The sequence below is a fragment of the Ochlerotatus camptorhynchus genome, unplaced genomic scaffold (assembly GCF_037179485.1).
Source record: "Ochlerotatus camptorhynchus isolate MF236.1 unplaced genomic scaffold, CSIRO-AGI_Acam_v1.1 ptg000494l, whole genome shotgun sequence".
NCBI classification, from domain to species: Eukaryota; Metazoa; Arthropoda; class Insecta; order Diptera; family Culicidae; genus Ochlerotatus; species Ochlerotatus camptorhynchus.
This window is the reverse complement of record NW_027040979.1, coordinates 1,616,219-1,622,218: the sequence shown is the minus strand read 5'-3', so window position 1 is coordinate 1,622,218 and position 6,000 is coordinate 1,616,219.

Genomic DNA, 6,000 nt, shown 5'->3' with positions numbered 1-6,000 from the left:
CCTATCACTATTTTTTTAAAATTAACGGCACATCTCATCAAGCTGAAATTTCCACAGAAGGCAGATGGTAATTACTTCTACTTGTAGAAAAAATTTCAGGCCAATCTGATGTTTGTTGTTTGAGATAGAGTGATTTCCCCGTTTAACGTTTGTTGTGGAATAATTATACTTTTTTGTGTAATAAACCTATCACTATTTTTTAAAAATTAACGGCACAACTCATCAAGCTGAAATTTTCTCTGAAGGCAGATGGTAATGACTTCTACTTGTAGAAAAAAATTTCAGGCCAATCTGATGTTTGTTGTTTGAGATAGAGTGATTTCCCCGTTTTACGTTTGTTGTGGAATAATTATACTTTTTTCTGTAATAAACATATCACTATTTTTTTTAAATTAACGGCACAACTCATCAAGCTGAAATTTTTACAGCAGGCAGTTGGTAATGACTTCTCTTTGTAGAAAAATTTTCAGGCCAATCTGATGTTTGTTGTTTGAGATAGAGTGATTTCCCCGTTTTACGTTTGTTGTGGAATAATTATACTTTTTTCTGTAATAAACTTATCACTATTTTTTAAAAATTAACGGCTCAACTCATCAAGCTGAAATTTTCACAGAAGACAGTTGGTAATGACTTCTACTTGTAGAAAAAATTTCAGGCCAATCTGATGTTTGTTGTTTGAGATAGAGTGATTTCCCCGTTTTACGTTTGTTGTGGAATAATTATACTTTTTTGTGTAATAAACCTATCACTATTTTTTAAAAATTAACGGCACAACTCATCAAGCTGAAATTTTCTCTGAAGGCAGATGGTAGTTACTTCTACTTGTAGAAAAAATTTCAGGCCAATCTGATGTTTGTTGTTTGAGATAGAGTGATTTCCCCGTTTTACGTTTTTTGTGGAATAATTATACTTTTTTGTGTAATAAACCTATCACTATTTTTTAAAAATTAACGGCACATCTCATCAAGCTGAAATTTCCACAGAAGGCAGATGGTAATTACTTCTACTTGTAGAAAAAATTTCAGGCCAATCTGATGTTTGTTGTTTGAGATAGAGTGATTTCCCCGTTTAACGTTTGTTGTGGAATAATTATACTTTTTTGTGTAATAAACCTATCACTATTTTTTAAAAATTAACGGCACAACTCATCAAGCTGAAATTTTCTCTGAAGGCAGATGGTAATGACATCTACTTGTAGAAAAAATTTCAGGCCAATCTGATGTTTGTTGTTTGAGATAGAGTGATTTCCCCGTTTTACGTTTGTTGTGGAATAATTATACTTTTTTCTGTAATAAACTTATCACTATTTTTTTAAAATTAACGGCACAACTCATCAAGCTGAAATTTTTACAGCAGGCAGTTGGTAATGACTTCTCTTTGTAGAAAATTTTTCAGGCCAATCTGATGTTTGTTGTTTGAGATAGAGTGATTTCCCCGTTTTACGTTTGTTGTGGAATAATTATACTTTTTTGTGTAATAAACTTATCACTATTTTTTAAAAATTAATGGCACAACTTATCAAGCTGAAATTTTTATAGAAGGCAGATGGTAATGACATCTACTTGTAGAAAAAATTTCAGGCCAATCTGACGGTTGGGGTTAGAGATAGAGTGATTTCCCCGGTTTACTTTTGTTGTGGAAAAAATTAATTGAAGATTTTTAACAAAAGAAAAGCAGTCTTCATATAGGACATTAAAAACCATCTCGGATTGTTGGTTGTTCTTAGTAACGTTCAACCTGCTTGCAAACGGGGTGATTGGGTTTAGAATCGAAAAAAAAATCGGCGTAGAAACTACCTTATTAAAAAGGGGAAGCCTGGCTCAAAGTTTCCCCATGAGACACGGCAATGAGTCTTAACACCTGAAATCTGATGTCTGTGTTAGGGAATCCAAACTTTTTTTTTTTTTTTTTTTTTTTGCGCTTTGTAGTGACTACTCCATAATGGTTGAGTTTGCAATAATTTCTACTTGTAGAAACAATTTCAGGCCAATCTGAAGGTTGGGGTTAGAGATAGAGCGATTTGCCTGTTTTACTGTTGTGTTATAAATCTATTACGATTTTTTTTTAATTAACGGCACAACAAATCAAGCTGAAATTTTCACAGAAGGCAGTTGGTAGTGACCTCTACTTGTAGAAAAAATTTCAGGACAATCTAATGCTTGTTGTTTGAGATAGAGTGATTTCCCCGTTTAACGTTTATTGTGGAATAATTATACTTTTTTGTGTAATAAACCTATCACTATTTTTTAAAAATTAACGGCACAACTCATCAAGCTGAAATTTTCACAGAAGACAGTTGGTAATGACTTCTCTTTGTAGAAAAAATTTCAGGCCAATCTGATGTTTGTTGTTTGAGATAGAGTGATTTCCCCGTTTTACGTTTGTTGTGGAATAATTATACTTTTTTGTGTAATAAACCTATCACTATTTTTTAAAAATTAACGGCACATCTCATCAAGCTGAAATTTCCACAGAAGGCAGATGGTAATTACTTCTACTTGTAGAAAAAAATTTCAGGCCAATCTGATGTTTGTTGTTTGAGATAGAGTGATTTCCCCGTTTTACGTTTGTTGTGGAATAATTATACTTTTTTGTGTAATAAACTTATCACTATTTTTTTAAAATTAATGGCACAACTCATCAAGCTGAAATTTTCACAGAAGGCAGTTGGTAGTGACCTCTACTTGTAGAAAAAATTTCAGGACAATCTAATGCTTGTTGTTTGAGATAGAGTGATTTCCCCGTTTTACGTTTGTTGTGGAATAATTATACTTTTTTGTGTAATAAACCTATCACTATTTTTTAAAAATTAACGGCACAACAAATCAAGCTGAAATTTTCACAGAAGGCAGTTGGTAGTGACCTCTACTTGTAGAAAAAATTTCAGGACAATCTAATGCTTGTTGTTTGAGATAGAGTGATTTCCCCGTTTTACGTTTTTTGTGGAATAATTATACTTTTTTGTGTAATAAACCTATCACTATTTTTTAAAAATTAACGGCACAACTCATCAAGCTGAAATTTTCACAGAAGACAGTTGGTAATGACTTCTACTTGTAGAAAAAATTTCAGGCCAATCTGATGTTTGTTGTTTGAGATAGAGTGATTTCCCCGTTTTACGTTTGTTGTGGAATAATTATACTTTTTTGTGTAATAAACCTATCACTATTTTTTAAAAATTAACGGCACATCTCATCAAGCTGAAATTTCCACAGAAGGCAGATGGTAATGACTTCTACTTGTAGAAAAAATTTCAGGCCAATCTGATGTTTGTTGTTTGAGATAGAGTGATTTCCCCGTTTAACGTTTGTTGTGGAATAATTATACTTTTTTCTGTAATAAACTTATCACTATTTTTTTAAATTAACGGCACAACTCATCAAGCTGAAATTTGTACAGCAGGCAGTTGGTCATGACTTCTACTTGTAGAAAAAATTTCAGGCCAATCTGATGTTTGTTGTTTGAGATAGAGTGATTTCCCCGTTTTACGTTTGTTGTGGAATAATTATACTTTTTTGGTGTAATAAACTTATCACTATTTTTTAAAAATTAATGGCACAACTTATCAAGCTGAAATTTTTATAGAAGGCAGTTGGTAATGACATCTACTTGTAGAAAAAATTTCAGGCCAATCTGACGGTTGGGGTTAGAGATAGAGTGATTTCCCCGGTTTACTTTTGTTGTGGAAAAAAATAATTGAAGATTTTTAACAAAAGAAAAGCAGTCTTCATATAGGACATTAAAAACCATCTCGGATTGTTGGTTGTTCTTAGTAACGTTCAACCTGCTTGCAAACGGGGTGATTGGGTTTAGAATCGAAAAAAAAAATCGGCGTAGAAACTACCTTATTAAAAAGGGGAAGCCTGGCTCAAAGTTTCCCCATGAGACACGGCAATGAGTCTTAACACCTGAAATCTGATGTCTGTGTTAGGGAATCCAAACTTTTTTTTTTTTTTTTTTTTTTGCGCTTTGTAGTGACTACTCCATAATGGTTGAGTTTGCAATAATTTCTACTTGTAGAAACAATTTCAGGCCAATCTGAAGGTTGGGGTTAGAGATAGAGCGATTTGCCTGTTTTAATGTTGTGTAATAAATCTATTACGATTTTTTTTAATTAACGGCACAACAAATCAAGCTGAAATTTTCACAGAAGGCAGTTGGTAGTGACCTCTACTTGTAGAAAAAATTTCAGGACAATCTAATCCTTGTTGTTTGAGATAGAGTGATTTCCCCGTTTTACGTTTTTTGTGGAATAATTATACTTTTTTGTGTAATAAACCTATCACTATTTTTTAAAAATTAACGGCACAACTCATCAAGCTGAAATTTTCACAGAAGACAGTTGGTAATGACTTCTACTTGTAGAAAAAATTTCAGGCCAATCTGATGTTTGTTGTTTGAGATAGAGTGATTTCCCCGTTTTACGTTTGTTGTGGAATAATTATACTTTTTTGTGTAATAAACCTATCACTATTTTTTAAAAATTAACGGCACATCTCATCAAGCTGAAATTTCCACAGAAGGCAGATGGTAATTACTTCTACTTGTAGAAAAAATTTCAGGCCAATCTGATGTTTGTTGTTTGAGATAGAGTGATTTCCCCGTTTAACGTTTGTTGTGGAATAATTATACTTTTTTGTGTAATAAACCTATCACTATTTTTTAAAAATTAACGGCACAACTCATCAAGCTGAAATTTTCTCTGAAGGCAGATGGTAATGACATCTACTTGTAGAAAAAATTTCAGGCCAATCTGATGTTTGTTGTTTGAGATAGAGTGATTTCCCCGTTTTACGTTTGTTGTGGAATAATTATACTTTTTTCTGTAATAAACTTATCACTATTTTTTTAAAATTAACGGCACAACTCATCAAGCTGAAATTTTTACAGCAGGCAGTTGGTAATGACTTCTCTTTGTAGAAAATTTTTCAGGCCAATCTGATGTTTGTTGTTTGAGATAGAGTGATTTCCCCGTTTTACGTTTGTTGTGGAATAATTATACTTTTTTGTGTAATAAACTTATCACTATTTTTTAAAAATTAATGGCACAACTTATCAAGCTGAAATTTTTATAGAAGGCAGATGGTAATGACATCTACTTGTAGAAAAAATTTCAGGCCAATCTGACGGTTGGGGTTAGAGATAGAGTGATTTCCCCGGTTTACTTTTGTTGTGGAAAAAATTAATTGAAGATTTTTAACAAAAGAAAAGCAGTCTTCATATAGGACATTAAAAACCATCTCGGATTGTTGGTTGTTCTTAGTAACGTTCAACCTGCTTGCAAACGGGGTGATTGGGTTTAGAATCGAAAAAAAAATCGGCGTAGAAACTACCTTATTAAAAAGGGGAAGCCTGGCTCAAAGTTTCCCCATGAGACACGGCAATGAGTCTTAACACCTGAAATCTGATGTCTGTGTTAGGGAATCCAAACTTTTTTTTTTTTTTTTTTTTTGCGCTTTGTAGTGACTACTCCATAATGGTTGAGTTTGCAATAATTTCTACTTGTAGAAACAATTTCAGGCCAATCTGAAGGTTGGGGTTAGAGATAGAGCGATTTGCCTGTTTTACTGTTGTGTTATAAATCTATTACGATTTTTTTTTAATTAACGGCACAACAAATCAAGCTGAAATTTTCACAGAAGGCAGTTGGTAGTGACCTCTACTTGTAGAAAAAATTTCAGGACAATCTAATGCTTGTTGTTTGAGATAGAGTGATTTCCCCGTTTAACGTTTATTGTGGAATAATTATACTTTTTTGTGTAATAAACCTATCACTATTTTTTAAAAATTAACGGCACAACTCATCAAGCTGAAATTTTCACAGAAGACAGTTGGTAATGACTTCTCTTTGTAGAAAAAATTTCAGGCCAATCTGATGTTTGTTGTTTGAGATAGAGTGATTTCCCCGTTTTACGTTTGTTGTGGAATAATTATACTTTTTTGTGTAATAAACCTATCACTATTTTTTAAAAATTAACGGCACATCTCATCAAGCTGAAA